At 42.8% G+C, this 15,796-nt stretch overlaps 1 long non-coding RNA gene across 1 annotated transcript; it reads left to right on the top strand.

The window, feature by feature from the left end:
- The first annotated feature begins 7,542 nt into the window (after positions 1 to 7,542).
- On the top strand, positions 7,543 to 9,224 carry LOC307211493. The gene is made up of 2 exons (XR_013836477.1): positions 7,543 to 7,585; positions 8,533 to 9,224. It is a non-coding gene; the product is annotated as an uncharacterized lncRNA (long non-coding RNA).
- Positions 9,225 to 15,796: the final 6,572 nt, after the last annotated feature.

Genomic DNA, 15,796 nt, shown 5'->3' with positions numbered 1-15,796 from the left:
GGAGAAAGAAAGAAAGAAAGAAAGAAAGAAAGAAAGAAAGAAAGAAAGAAAGAAAGAAAGAAAGATATTATGCATGGCATGGAGAAAATGAATAGAAAAAACCTTTTCTCCTTCTCTCCTAGCACCAGATCTCATGGACATGCAATGAAGCTGATGTTTGGGAGATCCAGGACAGACCACAGAAAGCACTGCTTCATGCAGCTCATAGTTAAACGATTGAATTCATCCCACAGGAGGGACTGTTGACCACCAACTGTCAGGGACTGGGTAGAGGAGGAATGGTGGAGACCGTCTCCCCAGCCTGAACCTTCCAGAGAAGAGGGAGACAGTATAGATTTTCAACAGTGGTTTGAGGGAGGTCACAGCTCAGAGGCAGATGAAGGGCAGAGCTGGGAAATAATGGGAGAGGAGGAAGAGGAGGCAGAGCCAGAGCCAGAGCAGCTGGCTGACATGTTGTCACTAGAAAGCATTCTAGACCCCCTTCTCCCAGAACCTGGTGAGCATTGAAAGTCAGCGAGCAAAGGGCTCAGAGACAAATAATAATAATAATAAAATTTTATTTATATCCCACCCTTCCTAGTTCAGAAAACTGGGCTCAGGGCGGCTAACAACAAATTTAAAACACTTAATTGATGCAACAAAAAACAGCATAAAATACAGTATAAAACATGAATAACAATAAATTCAGAATTCAAAAATCAATTTTGGGGGAAATCCATCCAATAAATATTAGATGATCGCCAGGGCTAGCTGGCTAAGTTAGTCCTATTTGGGCCAGCGAGGAGACCAGGGGAGAATTAGCTGTGGGATCCCAGAGCCAGTAATCTTCATAAAAAGGGGAGAGGGAAGGAAGAAAGGGGAATAAAAGATCAGGCTATGTTCAGATTGAAAGCCAGGTGGAATAGCTCTGTGTTCCTGTGGAAGGAAGTTAAATCCTGCAGGGCCCTGGTCTCATGGGACAGAGTAAGGTGTTTGGTGCTGTTGATGGTTGAGGAGAGAAGAGGGGGGTGGAGATTACTCAGAGCACTGCCATTATTCTAAGAGGCAGCATTTCTGAGCATCTCTCAGTTAATATTGAATAAAAGACATTGGCAAGACCATCCTTGTCTATTTATCTCTGGCAGCCTGCTGTGAGGGGATTGGATTCCCTGACGCCTGACACCAACTTGGATGGCTTTGAAATAAGATTGAGCAGCCCCATGGAGGAGAAGGCTATCAATGGTTATGTTCTACCTCCGTGGTTAGAGACAACATGCTTCTGAATACCAGCTTCTGTGAACTGCAAGAGAGGAGAGTGCTCTTTGGGGGCTTCCCGTGAGCATCTGAAAACAGGATGCCAAACGAGCTGGGCCACTGGCCCAATCCTGCAGGCTTAGTCTTATGTTCTTAGAAGACCCACAGGCGAACCTATCCCAAGACTCTACTCCAGCCATATCTACACTTTCAAGAAAACAAGGTACCGTATTTTTCGCTCTATAAGACGCACCAGACCACAAGACGCACCTAGTTTTTGGAGGAGGAAAACAAGAAAAAAAAATATTCTGAATCTCAGAAGCCAGGACAGCAAGAGGGATCGGTGTGCAGTGAAAGCAGCAATCCCTCTTGCTGTTCTGGCTTCTGGGATAGCTGTGCAGCCTGCATTCGCCCCATAAGACGCACACACATTTCCCCTTACTTTTTAGGAGGGAAAAAGTGAGTCTTATAGAGCAAAAAGTACGGTAAATGGAAGTACATAGATATCATTCTACATGTCGAATGCCAGGCTATGAAACACCATTAAGAATTTGAGTGCCAACCAGCTTGTGGAGGTGGATGGGGTGCTGTGCCTGCAGCTGCACCCCTTCATTGCACCCCATTTGATGGGGTTGCTGCTCACCTTGTTGCACACAATAGATGCATGGAAGCAACATTTTGGCGGACAGAGCGACTTGCAACAGAGCTGACATTTGCAAACGAGTACAAAAGGAATGCCTGTAAAGCCTGGAACTGTGCAGTAAAAAGCAGCCACACAAATAGGAAGAGTGTCTCCTTTTAATCTCCATCTGTATCTATATAGACACAAGATATGAAATGCTGTGGTGCAAATGCACACTTTCGCTTAATCATGCAGTAGCAAAGACCCTTCCCTGGTGACTCATGCTCACTGTGATCTCAGAGGTGGGTAAAAACGAAGGCCAACTGTATTAAGAAGGGATTGGTAAAGCCCCAGTTATGCTGTGAATTTGCAGAGGAAAAGTGGGAGAATATAAGTGACAGTTTTAAATTGTCCACTCCTAGCAAAGTGCCTGGTCGTGCTTCAGCAGGAGGCCTCCGTGATCTTAGCTGCCTCCTTTACGAATTCTTGCAGTAAATATTCAACTGTGAGTGTTCCATTTTCCAAATGTCGATTTTATATAAGCACTAGACTGAAGAGTTTTGTTTTTTTTAAGTACTTTTTATTCAAGTTTTGAAAATACACATGTCTATACAAATATACGCTATACAGATCATCATATCACCCAACTTACAAGCATACATGTAGATATACAAAAGCATACATGCAGATATACAAGCATACATGTAGATATACAAAAAAGAAAGAAAGAAAAAAAAAGAAAAAAAAGAAAAAAAAAGAAAAAAAAACCTTTGGACTTTAGTTAGTCCTGGACTTCCCTCCACCCTATTGGTAAGTATCAAATAATCCTACATTCACGTATTTTCTCTTAAATTTAAATATTAGTTATTCTCTGTTAGAGTTAATCGAAGCCCACCAGTGTCATCTACAATTTATTTTCAGTATATTTCCAGTATTTACTCCAATTTTTATGAGATATTTGCTCATCTTGGTCTCGTATTCTAGCCGTTAGTCTAGCAAGTTCGGCGTATTCCACCATTTTAACTTGCCAGTCACTTATATTAGGTATAATTTCCGTTTTCCAGTTTTGTGCCAGCATGATTCTTGCGGCTGTGGTGGCGTAGAGGAATATATTCTTATCTTCTTTTTTAATCTTTTACCCAGCATTCCTAGCAGAAAGGCTTCAGGTTTTTTGGGAAAGGTATATTTAAGAATTTTTTTAAGTTCATTATATATTAGTTCCCAAAATTTTTTCACTTTGTTACATAGCCACCACATGTGGTAGAAATCGCCTTCTGCTTCCCCACATTTCCAACATCGTTTGTTCTTTAACCTATAAATCTTAGCTAATTTCACCGGTGTATGATACCACCTATATATCATCTTCCACATATTTTCCCTCAATGCCATACACGCCGTAAACTTTATATTATTATTCCATAATTCTAACCACCTTTCAAAATCGATGTTATAGCCCACGTCTATCGCCCACTTTGTCATTGCCTCCTTCACCTCCTCATCTTTAGTGTACCACTCCAGTAGTATGTCATATATCCTGGACAGTGCTTTACTCTTTCCCTGTATTACCTCCACATTAAACCTAGATTTTTTATCTTCAAATCCTAATTTCTTTTTATCTTCAGTTAGCAGACCATTCACCTGGTAATATTGTAACCAACTTGTAAAAAGAGATTTTATCTCCTCATAAGGTCTAAGTTTCAAACCGTGTTCCGATTTAGTTATAAGTTCTTCATAAGTGGCATTCTTCTCTTCCATATTAGTTTTCTTAATAGTCAACACCTCTATTGGAGAGATCCACCAAGGGGTTTTCCTTTCCAAGAGATTTTTGTTCCTCTCCCATACCTGGAATATTGGACCCCTAAAAATATGGTTTAGGAAGCCCCTGTGTGCCTTCACCTTTCCGTACCACAGGTACGAGTGCCACCCGAACCTATTATCGAAGCCCTCCAGATCTAATAATTCTCTATTTTCCAATCTTATCCAATCTTTTAGCCACAATAAACATGCCGCTTCATAGTATAAACTCAAATCTGGTAGGGAAAAGCCCCCTCTTTCCTTTTTATCTACTAATATTTTCATTTTAATTCGTGGTCTTTTTCCCTGCCAGATGTATTTCGCCAAGGTTCTCTGCCATTCTTGGCATTGCTTTAGACCTTTGAGCACCGGGATAGTTTGAAATAGGAACAACATTCTGGGTAGAACATTCATTTTTACAACTGCTATCCTTCCTAAGAAGGATAGTCTCATTCTGTCCCAAATTTCCAAATCTCTCTTAATATTTTTCCAGGTGACCTCGTAATTATCTTTAAATAGGTTAATATTTTTAGCCGTAATCCATACCCCAAGGTATTTTACCTTTTTTACCGTCATTATTCCCACCCTTTGCTCTAGTTCTACCGTTTCTTCCTTGGTTAGATTTTTGACCAACATCTTAGTTTTATTCTTATTAACCTTAAGTCCTGATACGGTGCCAAATTCTTCAAATTTTTGTAGAGCTTCTTTTACACTATGCTTTGGGTCTTGAAGAGTTAGTACAATATCATCGGCGAAGTCTTTGATTTTATATTCATTCAATCCTACCTTAATTCCTTTAACTTCTGTTGTTTCCCTCAGTCTTTTATTAAATATTTCCAGTACTGTTATAAATAGTAGGGGAGATAAAGGACAGCCTTGTCTAGTTCCTTTGTGTATCTCAAAAAATTCTGATGTTGTATTATTTATTACAAGTTTTGCCTTTTGTTCGTAGTAAATAGCTTCTATACCTTTTCTAAATCTTTCTCCCATCCCCATCGCTGTCAGACTTTTCTTCAGGAAGTCCCATGAAACATTATCAAATGCCTTTTCGGCATCTATGAATACCAGGGCGCCCTGAACATCTATTCTGGTATCTAAGTATTCAATAATGTCTATTACGTTTCTTACGTTATCCCTCAGTTGTCTCCCTGAAAGGAAGCCCATTTGATCTTTGTGAATTCTGTTGTTCAAGACCTTTTTTAATCTTTCTGCCATCACATCTGCGAACAGCTTATAATCGTTATTTAATAACGAAATCGGTCTGTAGTTCTTTAATTCTAAAGCATCTACATCTTTTTTAGGAATTAATGTAATATATGCTTCCTTCCAGGAGTTGGGGATTTTCCCCTCTTTTAGAATATTGTTCATCACTTCACACAATATTGGGGATATTTGTTCATTTAATGTTTTGTAATATTTGGCTGGTAGGCCATCCGGCCCCGGTGCTTTCCCGATTTTCATCTTTTTTATGGCCTTTTTAATCTCTTCTTGTGTAATCATCTGGTCTAAGAGCTCTTTTTCTTCCTTTGCAATTTGTGGTAGATGTTGTTTTTGGAGAAAGTTATTTATTTCGTCGTCCGTTTCCTTTCCTCTTTTATATAAATTCTTGTAGTAGTTCTGGAATATCTTTTTTATTTCTTTTGGTTGCTCTACGATTCTATCTCCATCCTTTATCTTACAGATCATATTTTGTTTCCTCCTCTCTCTTATTTGCCACCCCAAGTATTTCCCTATCTTATTAGCTGATTCAAAGTTTCTCTGTTTCATCATTTTTATTTTCCACTCAATCTCTTGATTAATTATCATAGAGAATTTAGTTTGCAATATCTTTATGTTATGCTTTATGTTCTCTTCATCAGGATTAATAGTTAATTTTCTTTCGTTTTCCATAATCTGTATTAGATTATTCTTGTTGGTGCTGCTGAAAGGCACCTGTTTCTCAGGTAGTAGGGGGAAAAGAGAAGCTAATGAAATGACAATGAAATCCTAAAGAGGAGAAGAAGGTTCTGGGCCGGAGGGGAGGAAGTGCAAGCTATTTCCAAAGCTTGCCCTTGGATAGGTAGTCCTTTTCTTTCCCTTCTGCTTTCCATCTCCGTCTATCCCTCTCCTCACAATTTGCCCAGTGTTTCCTAGACTGGAAAAATTGGTTTCTTCTCATATGGGCCTTTTACCTGCTGAGGAGATTTCACCCCTCCCATATCCAAGAATCTCCTGAAGAGTCTGCTGATTCTCCAGAGAAGAGGAGCAGTGTTCTGCCTTCTACTTATTCAGCTCCAGCACCAAGTCAGTCAGTCAGTGTGTCGGGGAGAGAGAGAGAGACTGAGTGTTAGAGATCGTGTGTAGAGATAAGGTTGCTGCTAAGAGCAGCTGCAGACACTCAGTGCAGCAGTCATTTAAGCTTAGACCTATTTAGCTCTGTATATAGTTTTTTATCATAGTTGTAGTTATAAAATAAAAGAAGATATTCTACAGAGCTGCTCTCCGAGTCATGTATACACTGCTAGACTCTGCTATACTCTGCTGTGCGACGACTGTATTGTGGAAGTGAATCCGGTGCTCACAACTTTAAGCTGTGAGTCCACAGCACTTTGACCTGGTGGTCTCTGGAAGTGCTACCCAGCTCGCCTAGCCCAGTCGGGGTTGAAGTGCATGAGTCCAGTTGGTGACACTGGCTCAAGGGCGATGCTGACAATTTTTTCTAGTTGCACTTTGTTGGAACTGCAGCAGCAAGGATAATTCAATTTGTAATTTAAGGGTTAAGTCAACTAGACAAGAGGGGGACAGGTGGAGGTGGTGCATAGCAACTCAGCTGAGTGGCATGGTGCTTACTGAAGTAGCATGCACTCTGATTGGTTAGGTCGTTCTGAGAAACTTTTTCCTGTGTGTTTGGTTGACTGTTTCTTGGCTATGTACAAGGTCTGACCTAAGAAAGGCAAAACTTCTGTTGCTTTCTCCTCTAATTACACACGGGTTTTTTTCCAGATTGTCTTAGCAGGGTATTATCAGAACATTTTCATCTCCTTGTATTTATGTGACCCATATCAATTTGTCTCTGTAGGAGGTTCTTGGTGTTTCCCAGGGGATCCTTGTGTGCGACAAGAGATTATTCTGGAATGCATCGCCAGAACAGGACTATTTCATTGAGTGATTTATATCCTGCTATCTCAAAGAAGCTCACAAAATCAAAATCAAGTAGCATATAACAAAACCTCATTGGTTGATAAAGACAAAATATCAAAAAAGCAATAGAAAACCTCACTCCCAATGGGGAATCCTTTGCCACAGCTGTTAAACATCAGATACTAAGTGAGAAAAATGGCTACTAGTCATGATGGCTCTCTTATCTCCTATATCAGAAGCAGTATGGAATGCACAGAGCTGCCTTATATTGAGAGAAGTGATTGGTCCATCTAACTGAGTATTGTCTGCATTCATTGGTTGGCAGCAGATCGCCAAGGTTGCAGGCAGGAAATTGCCCCAACCCTGCCAGGAGATGTTGGGGATTGAATTTGGCACTGCCTACATGTCCAATAGGGATGCGGGTGGCACTGTGGGTTAAACCACAGAGCCTAGGACTTGCGGATCAGAAGGTCGGCGGTTCGAATCCCTGCGACGGGGTGAGCGCCCGTTGCTCGGTCCCTGCTCCTGCCAACCTAGCAGTTCGAAAGCACATCAAAATGCAAGTAGATAAATAGGTACTGCTCCAGTGGGAAGGTAAACGGCATTTCTGTGCGCTGCTCTGGTTTGCCAGAAGCGGCTTAGTCATGCTGGCCACATGACCCGGAAGCTGTATGCTGGCTCCCTCGGCCAATAAAGCGAGATGAGCGCCGCAACCCCAGAGTCAGCCAAGACTGGACCTAATGATCAGGGGTCCCTTTACCGTTCGTTACCTTTACATGTCCAGCAGATGCTCTACCCCTGAGCTGTGGCGTGCTGGTGAGGATCACAAGCTGTGCAGATGCCCTGCTTGTGGACTGGATTTCTATCCTTATATAAGTCAATCAGAGGCTTTGTGGAAAAGCCAGGTTTTGCCCTCAGGGCCTGTTGAACCTCTCCAGGGAAAGCATTCCATTAGGCCAGCACCACTTCTGCTCCTACAAGTTCTTAGATGTTGAGCAGAAGGTGTATGGGGGCAAATGAATAAGGTGATTCTCACAATCAAGGGCTTTAAAGATCAGAAACATCCCCTTAAATCAGGCCTGGAAGCAAGGAGGCAGCTAGTGAAGATCCAACAAAATTATGAATGACATGGTCCAATTAGCCAACACCAATCTACAGTCTGGCAGCAAGATTTCTTAATGCTTTTTAAGGGATGTCCCAGTGCATTGCAGTAGTCTAACCTTGAGTTCACCAGAGCCTAATTATTACATTGTGTGTGCTGAGTGTGCCCTCTAATGCACCCAATTCTCCCTTGTGTTTGCACACGTGAAAGGAAGATTAACAGTGGTAGGCAAGTTCTTTTTTCCGGAGAACTTGATTCACTGTTACCCTGGAACACATTTTGAGAGCTCCTGGCTTGGGCTCTTATGAGCTCTAATAGAGGCACAGTTCTTAACTTCACAATTTGACTTTCCCTTGTGAGCAATTTTTCTTGACAATTATGCGTATGTGATACCTCCCTCTGCATATTTCATAATCATCTGAGCAGAATACTGAGGGTTCGTTTCAGAGATTTGTAGAAAAGTACTCTTTTTAAAAAGTCATGTTTTATTTAAGAAAGCCATCTTTTTCATGGAGAGTCTTTACCACTGACTGTGCAAAAAGAGCTTTCGAGCGTGATCAAAAGTCCTTCCCTGCAACAAATGAGATGCATCTTTCCCCTATCTCTCCTCAGCCCTCTCTGTGCATTTGTCACAGTGTGCTCCTTTATCCTTGACTTGCAGGGCCCCGAATATCCCAGCATCCTTTGCCTGATCTTCACCCACAGCCTCCTCCATCCCTTCTCGAAGTCACACTGCTCTCCTAATTCTTGCACGGAAGCAACACTGCTATGTCCTTGAGTAGAGCCGAAATAATCAAATATTCTCCCCGGGCTCAGATATTCTCTTCTTCACTGCATGTTCTAGGAAACCAATCTTGAAGTGCAACACCAAATGGAACACTCTGAAAAAGGACTGTGGTAGGCATCATGAAATAGGCTTTCAGAACCCATCGGCCAGGGATGGAGAACCTGCTGGAATACAACTCCCATCATCCCTGACAGTGCTGGTCAATATTCTACTTGGATCAATGACTTTTCAGAGCAGCAGTTGGCTATAAAGTATAGGACACAGCACTTGAAACATCTTCAGTATTTGGGGAATGGATAAGAGAGTGAAGAGGCCTCTTCAGAATATGGAATTCCTTATCCATCTTTTATTGGTGGACTATGCGTTAATCCTGGACCTTCAAAATGCACGGCGTATTATTAAGGTCTTGTATCTCTGCCCTGGCTGAATGAGCCATGTAAGCGCTTCTGGTGCAAATTAACCAAGAGAAGCCTTTTAAATCCACCCTTTTCTTTGCAAATATTAATTCAAAACATAGCTCGTCAAGTCAGATGTATAATTAAAATGGATGTTTGAGCTTAGCGAAAGAGGAAGCTTTTTAAAAAGGATCTTTCAGAAGCAAGAGGAATTCAAAGGAGCTAATGCAGGGAGGAAGCTAGCCAGGGGTCCTCGCTTAGTGTCTGCTAGGATGGACTTTCATGCTGCTACTTAATGCAGAAAGGTTTCTTAGTAGCTGTGGGAAATGACTTGGCTATCCCCCATTTATTACCATAAGTTATCACAGTGGTCAAAGGCATGAGTTCAATTAAACTCTCGAGGTTCTAGTTACAGATAGGTAGCCGTGTTGGACCAACTAAGTTAGTTCTTGGTATGAGCTTTCGTGTGCATGCACACTTCTTCAGATACACTCTCGTGGTTCTGAAAGCTTGAGGATTTTCAGGTCAATGTTCTACTCATACAGCAACATTTGCAAACCTGATGCCCTCTAGATGTTTTGTACTACAGGCTAATGGGAATTGTAGTCCAAAACAACTGGAGATGCCCCTGCTTGGCAAAGTCTACCATTTACTAATGGTCAACCCATTTGTGAAGTGCCTATCCTTATGCAGGTTGCCATCATCCTATATAATGGCATCTTCCACACACAAGAGGAACCTATCTACAGGTTTGAGGGAACTCCAAAGTTTGCTGAAGCACAGAAAAACCCCTTTAGGTCAGCCTTTCTCAACCTGTGGGTCCCCAGATGTTGTTGGACTACAACTCCCATCACCCCTAGCTAGCAAGGCCAGAGCTGAGGGATGATGGGAGTTGTAGTCCAACAACATCTGGGGACCCACAGGTTGAGAACCACTGCTTTAGGTGGACAAAACCTCAAAGGAATCAAATGCAATACAATGAGAACTCAGAATGGTTACATAATGCTGAATAACTGCTGGGGGAAGAATGGAGACTAATGGGTGGAATAGAGTGTCCTTAAAGAGGGTACAACTGGTTGACTGGCACCCTAAATCAGAGCACTCCACACAGCAGCAGGTGGTTTGCAGGTCCCACTCGTCGATACCACTTCCCAGTTCCCCCAACATTCTAGCATCACACCAAGAATGGGAACTGTCTGTTCTCAATGGCTACCACCTCACTTCCGGGGAACAAAGCACATGGGATGCATTTGGGGAGACACTGGTGAGATGTGGCAAAACATGCTCCTTGTCCCAACACCAAGTTGAACAGAGGTAGATGGAAGGCTCATCCTCACTCCAAATGTATTCCTGAAATAAAGGGTATACTTCCTAGAGCATGTGGCTGTCATGTTATAGGATAAAGGGCATTGGGCGGTCAGGGGGAAGCATGCACCCATGGAGGAACTTGCTTGGGGGGAAGGGAGGGGAGGACCACCACATTCAAACTCAGCCTTGTATCTGATTCTAGGAATAATCAAGCATATACTCTTCAACCCAGAAAGTTATTGGGTTGGCACAAGTCCACACTGGGTTGGCACAAGTCACATTGGGACTCACCAAGTCACCATGATTCACCCATGGTACTCCATGAAGATCCTTAGATGGAGAATCAGAGGGGGGTAGCCTACACTAAGGGACTTTTGCTGTGTTCATGAAGGGGAGAGAAAGAGGTGTGGGCTGAAATGTGTCATTCTGATCAAATAATATTCTAAGACTAAGCCAGAAAAGAAAGAGAAAAGCCAAAAGAGAAAGAAGGAGAGGGAGAATGAATGAAGAAAGAACAATCTACGTGGTATTGCACCTGCAATAGTGAACTCTGTGATACCGATTGGCTTAGCAGATATGGTAACAAAACGCCCAGTTGCTCAAGGAACTGGTTTACAGTCCAGCTACTATGAGGAAAGTGGTAGCTGTCAGTACAGCATAGATTAAAATCTCATAGACACTGGGGAGTGATGAGAGGCTCCAGTATCTAGGGAAGATTAGATAAGGAACAGGGAGTGCAAGGAGGTCAAAGGAAGGGTGCGGAGCTGAGAATGAACTGAGAAAGTTTCTGGAATAAGAGGAGGTGGAGATTGATGCCGGGGGAAAGGGCAGATGAGAATGGAAACTAGGGCAAATAGGGAATGGCAAAGAATGGGATCTGAAGAAACCTCTCCCTGCTTAATTAAACAAGTGGGCTGTGTGATGTTGGAGAGAGAAAGAGGAATGCTCAGGAGGCATGGTAGCTATGGCCTGGGCACTCTCAGCAGAAGGGAACTCATGGAGAAGGTGGGCCAGGGAGCCAAGGGGGCATAGAGCTTCTGTACAGAATGGACATCACAGGATTTGACTTTATAACCTTAAGGGGCACCATGGACCCAAAAGCAGGGATATGAGGAAACAATGGGTGATGGGGACTTAGAGTTGAAGGGATAAGTAAAGATACAGACAGGCGTGACCAGGCATGATGCAGTCTGGGATTGGAGTTATGCCAGACTAACATATTGCACAAGGCTCTTAGCTGATATTTTGTGATATACCTTAAGGTTTGTCTCTATACAAAGCATCCTTGAAGTGAGCGGTAGGTAACTTTTGGGACCACAGGTGCAGCCTAGATAAAGCAGGAGTGTTATATAGCCCATCTTCCTTCCATTATAATATTAGTGGCAGTATACATAGGTAGGAACCCAACTGATTCCAGCTAAAAAAGCTGCTTGAGGGTACCAGAGACCATCTTGATTGTGGGTCTGGAAAACATGTTACTCACGATGCCTAGAGACAATCAAGGTGGCCTGGTGTTTAGGGGCTTGTATTGGGGCCAGGATTTCCACGGTGCATTATTTTTGCTGCTTCTGTAATTATGTTTTTCAATTTTCTTATCAGACCTTACTGTGAATTATAAGGGGATTTTTTTTAAAAAAAAATTAATAATTGTTGAATCTTTCTTAATGAGATGCCTTCATTAACTTATTGGTGCTTTGTATGTCGTCATATTTTGTAAGCTGTGACTTACGTCGTTTCCCTCCCATTGCGTTGAGAGCTGCCTATGGAAAGATGATATACAAATAAATGATGATTTGCAAACAAAACAAAACAAAACAAAACAAACAAAAACCCTCTCGCCCAAGTACCAGACCAAGAATTGCTCAACTTCAACTAGGTTGGTTCATCATGTACCTTTAAGACCAGCTTTCTCCAATCTGGTTTCTTTCAAATTTATTTTTTATTTTTTATTTGGAATCTGGCTGCCACTAGCCCCAACCAGAGTGGCAGGTGGTCAGGTTTCATGGCAGATGTAGTCCAAAACATCTGTGAAAGCCTGATTTAGATTGGCATAGCTAGCTTGGTGCCCTCCAGAATTTGTTGAGATTCCTTACCCTGGCCATTGGCCATCCTGGCTTGAGTTCATGGGAGTTGAGTTCACAATGGCTACCCCTGGTTTTGAGAATAGCCCTGAGTCTTGAAACTGGCATGAAGTTGCTGTGTCTACTTCCGGCTTTTCCTTTGCTGGTGACACCCCAACAGATTGGTTGGGCAGGAGTGGGAAAACCTACGAACAGCACCAGGGTGGCCTTTTTACACAACTGAGGCAGAAATACAGCTGCTCAAGTGATTTGGGAATTCCAGCTACAATAATGAGTGCCAGTTATAAAATTCCAGATTTCCCCCAGTCCTATTTCAATTTTAATGAGGAGGTCTGTTTTCATTTCTAATAAATGAAACATTAAGAAAAGGAAGTGGCATTGTTAATCACGAAAGCGCCACTTACCCTAATTTATGATACCTACACTCCAAGCACTATCACAAAATTGCTCATGTTTAGGGAATGGTCGTTCCAGGTAGAGAAAGAGATCCATCAGGATAGCCATTCACATTAAAAACATTTTGACAGCTGTGGCAATCAAACCTTTTCACAGGTGCAAGGAAGTGTGTTAAATTCCGCTCTGGCTACAATCCTACACAGGTCTGTCTGTCTTTCTTCATAACTGCAGTGAAAACAAGATATGGGGAAGATAGTAAGAGTAATTGTCCATAGACAATTCAGAAGTTACAGTGTGCCACCTGAGTTTTTGAAACACCCAGCTGAACTTGAACTCCCCAGATGATAAAAAAATAATAATTTGGATCCAAGAGGAAAAGAAAAAAATTGTAGCGCTTTGATTACCTTGATTTTGATTATTAAAACCACTTTGGGTGGTCCAAGAAGGGGAGGGGTTGTGCAAAGGCATATTTAAAAAAAAACACCGTAAAATAGTACACAGTGTGCTGCATAAATGCAGCATGGAAAAGGACAATATTAATACAAATATTAATACAAATAGGGACGCAGGTGGCGCTGTGGGTTAAAGCCTCAGCGCCTAGGGCTTGCCGATCGAAAGGTCAGCGGTTCGAATCCCTGCGGCGGGGTGCGCTCCCGCTGCTCGGTCCCAGCGCCTGCCAACCTAGCAGTTCGAAAGCACCTCCGGTGCAAGTAGATAAATAGGGACCGCTTACCAGCGGGAAGGTAAACGGCGTTTCCGTGTGCGGCTCTGGCTCGCCAGAGCAGCGATGTCACGCTGGCCACGTGACCCGGAAGTGTCTCCGGACAGCGCTGGCCCCTGGCCTCTTAAGTGAGATGGGCGCACAACCCCAGAGTCTGTCAAGACTGGCCCGTACGGGCAGGGGTACCTTTACCTTTACCTATTGACTTCCCCCAACTTCCATTTCTGGTTTATTACACCAAATGTATCACGGCTGGTTTCTCTCAAACAAACCATACTCGGTAAGCCAAGAACATGCCCTGGTTTAACAACATGGCTTTCCTGGAATGAAACAAACCACCATCCCTAGTTCAGATGTAATGCTAAGCCAGGGATCACCATTTGTCACTCCTGTTTGTGCTTGGGGAACAGTGATGTGGGAACTACCTGTGTGTTCATGGCAAGCTGTTAACCGTTGTTTACTGTGATATGCAGACACTGCCATGATCTCAGTACAGTGGTACTTCGGGTTACATACACCTCAGGTTACAGACTCCGCTAGCCCAGAAGTAGTACCTCAGGTTGAGAACTTTACCTCAGGATGAGAACAGAAATCACGCAGTGGCAACGGGAGGCCCCATTAGCTAAAGTGGTATCTCAGGTTAAGAATGGACCTCCGGAACGAATTAAGTTTGTAACCAGAGGTACCACTGTAATTGCCTCAAGAACCCTATAAGGCAGGGCAAGATATTTATTCTGTCTTCCAATATCTTGAAAAGTTTCCAAAAGATACCCTCATTCACAGGATCCTTTAGAATTTTGGTGTGTACAGGGCCACGGTGCCAACTTGAATAAGATATTGTTGGGGCCCAGGTCAGCCCCACCCTGAATAATCGATCACATCACACAGTACACAAACACCATTTGAATGGGAATGTCCATCAATTTGGTGGGGGCCCATCCCCCTCAAATATTTTATTGTGGGCGCTGAAGCCCCCACAGCCCCTAGGAGTTCGCTCCTCTGGTACAGGGTTGCGCTTACCTTGTCACTGAGAGATGGGTGGTGTGTGAGGTTTTCTCTTTTTCCATTCACTAAACATTTCTTTGGCGATCTGCAGATCAGGTCAGTTTTTAGGAGACCTACAGACCTACAATTCCCAGCGCCCTTAGAAACTACAACTCCAAATTCTTTGAGCGAAGCCGTGGCTGTTAGAGTGAATTAAAAGCATGCTGTGACGTGACCGCAATAGGTTTTTAGGACTGAGCTTAGCCTAAATCCAGGATCTGACCTACCAGTTCAGAGAGCTTCTGCTTTTCACCGCACCACTCTAGCATTTGTCTTACGGTGCTTTGCTTGCTATTTAGTAGTTCAAATTTGATAAGGGAGCGAGAGAGCAGGTGGAGGGGGGAATCCTTTAATGCAGAGTTGCACATCACCTGTGTGCCCCGTGTACTTTTCTTTGATTTGGCAAAAGCAACCTCTGCCAGCTCTGAGATAATAGCTGATGATTTGATAACATAATAATTTCAACAAGTTCAAGCTTGTGCCCTGGCGGTTGTTGTTTTTATCTCTCACACCCCACTGGTGTGCGTTGCTCGATGCCCTCCTTTCTGTATGGAGCTTGATCCTTAGTTTAAATTATTTCAGCTAGAGCTGAACTAACATTTCCAGAAGACCTTTATCTGAGAAAGAAAGAAAATCTCTGAGATCTCTTTTTCTCACCCTCAAAGAAAAAGGAGAACACTTTGCAGAATCTGCTCTGATGCTGCAGAGCAAACCAGCTGGTGGTCCATGCCTACTTGTGATTCGCTGATTAGGTGAGCAGGCGGGACCAGTTACCTAGGCAGCAAGCTCCACCCAGAAGCTTCCTTTGCTGCCTGGGAAACAGTTCCTGGGACTTCCCACGCTGGACCCCAATGCACATGGGAATTGTAGCACACAATGGGGCCCACCAAAGAGGATGAGTGGGCTTCTCAGAAGACCTTTAGCTGGGGGGAGGGGTGGTTAGATCTCTTTTTCTTTTTTCCAGGAATTCAAACTTTCCTCTCTCTCTTTAAAAAAAATAAATTATACTTTTCAGGTTTATACATTTCACTGATTTTACAATCATTTTGACCTTTCAAAACTTGACTTCCTTCCCCCTCTTTCTGCAGTGTCTTAAATTTATTTTTAATATCTTCTGCAGATCCAAATTAACTTAAATTGCTCATTTATTCCTCTTCTTTAAATATGTACTCTTATGAAACTTCATGTTATTA

The sequence above is a fragment of the Podarcis cretensis genome (assembly GCF_951804945.1).
Source record: "Podarcis cretensis genome assembly, chromosome: 1".
In the NCBI taxonomy this organism is placed as follows: Eukaryota; Metazoa; Chordata; class Lepidosauria; order Squamata; family Lacertidae; genus Podarcis; species Podarcis cretensis.
The sequence above is the reverse complement of the archived record's forward strand: the minus strand, read 5'-3'. Positions and strand labels throughout refer to the sequence as shown.